General features: G+C 40.0%; 1 pseudogene; it reads right to left on the minus strand.

Moving 5' to 3' along the window:
* Positions 1-807: 807 nt before the first annotated feature.
* On the minus strand, positions 808-1,746 carry LOC113905460 (annotated as a pseudogene).
* Between the last annotated feature and the right edge of the window lie 305 nt (positions 1,747-2,051).

The raw sequence follows: 2,051 nt of genomic DNA on the forward strand, positions 1-2,051 counted from the left end.
TTTCAGTACACAAGGATATTTAAAGTAGATGAATTCCTTATTTTCAAGGTTCTCCAGAGCAATAACTTTGAAACATAATCATATGTTTTTTGTTGAGACATAATAAAAGATGGCAACCCTTGTATCAAATGACTCAATTCTTGCTATCGAAGATTTTTCATATATTAAAAAAAGTAGATGAGCCATAACGATATTTAGAAAATGGAGGAAATGAAGAATAATTTCAAAAATCTCTGGCTTATTCCTTGTGCCAAGAAAACATTCAGATTGTGAATTATTCTTTCCTCTCTATGCAGTTGACTCTTGCTTTTATGATTATTCATAGCACAAAAAAAATAATAGCTCTGATTCTTTCACTTAACTATTACTTCCCAGTGTATCTGGCAAAGAATTTCTATTCCTAATTTACTTTAAACAAAAATAGACAAAGTTCTTAGAGCAATATCCTAAAGAAAAGCCAATTTCATCCAAAAGACATATATGAAGAATTTAGTGAAGCAGATGTAGGACAGTGAAGAAAAACATACTCTACAATCATCAAACCTGGGGTTTATAGTTGTTTCCATTGCCTAATCTGAAGTTATAAACATGAACTTTGAAGTTTTCAAATAGTACATTAAAAGTTAACAAAATGCCTAAAATGTGCCTCACTAGGGTGCCTCAACATATAGTGTGCCTCAACATATAGTTTCTGGGCCTTTTTATCTGTCAATAATCAGCAAAATTTCTTATTTTCTATAATAATTCACAACTGGTACAACCCTCCCTATGTATACAAATCATTTCTTTCTTGGCTTCACAAACAGCCTAAGTTACTCTTCTCTTCAGCAAATTTCTCATGGCAATTTTCACCTCTGTGTTTCTCACTGTGTAAATGATAGGATTTAGCATGGGAGTGAGGACTGCAAAGAATACAGCCACCCACTTGTCCACAGGAAAGGTGGCCACAGGACAGGTGGCCACAGGACACATGTAGGTGAATATACAAGGGGCAAAGAGAGAACCACTACTGTAAAGTGTGAGCCACATGTAGAGAGGGCCTTGTGCTGTCCTTCAGAGCCATGTAATTTCAGGGAGCTCAGGATGACTGTGTAGGAAATGAGGAGCAGGAAAAAATGAGCAAGCACATGGCCCCAGTGTTAGCTGCCACCATGATTCCAAGCGTGTAGGTGTGGGTATAGGCAAGTTTTAATAATGAGATGAAATCACATATAAAGTGATCAATGACATTTGAGCCACAGAAGGTCATGTCTACCATGAAAAGAATCTGCAAAGTGGCATGCAGGATCCCCCCAACCCAGGCCACCACCACCAGGAGCTGGCAGAGCCCCTGTCACATGATGGTCGTGTAGTGCAGAGGCTTGCAGATGGCCACGTAGCGATCATAGGCCATGACACTGAGGACAATAACCTCTACTCCTCCCAGGAAGTGCTCTAGAAAGAGATGAGTCAGGGAGCCACCCCTGGAGATGGTTCTCCTCTGGTACAGCAGGTCAGTGATCAATTTCGGGGTGCTGACAGAGGTGAAGATGGCATCTATGAAGGACAAGTGAGTGAGAAAAAGTACATGGGAACTGAAAGTGTGGGGCTGAGGGAGATGGTGATGACGATGAGCAGGTTGGCGAGCACAGTGAATAGAAACATGGGCAAAAGGACAACAAAGAGTATTTTCTGCAGTTGTAGATTCTGTGTGAATCCCAAGAGAAGAAATTTAGTCATGTTGTTGGGAGATGTGAGAAGCTCCATTTAAGAAGCAATATGTTCTTGGGTCCTGAATTACCTACAAAGGAATTGAGAATTGTACCTATTAATCATGATAGCATGATAGTCTGAATTTCTTAGAACACAGACAGAGCAGTCACTGTAGCTGTGGAAAATGTCCTTGGCACTTTGCTCCAGTACTTGTTTTATGTCTTTCTTATTTTCTCCGTGATGCTGTCCGTCTCTTCAGACACCTTGTACTTGTAACCTGTAAATTACCTATAGGGCAACACATGATCTGTAGTTTACTGTGAAAACACTGGGCTATCTCCATGAGACCTGGATTCTCA

The sequence above is a fragment of the Bos indicus x Bos taurus genome, chromosome 15 (genome assembly GCF_003369695.1).
Source record: "Bos indicus x Bos taurus breed Angus x Brahman F1 hybrid chromosome 15, Bos_hybrid_MaternalHap_v2.0, whole genome shotgun sequence".
Classification (NCBI taxonomy): domain Eukaryota; kingdom Metazoa; phylum Chordata; class Mammalia; order Artiodactyla; family Bovidae; genus Bos; species Bos indicus x Bos taurus.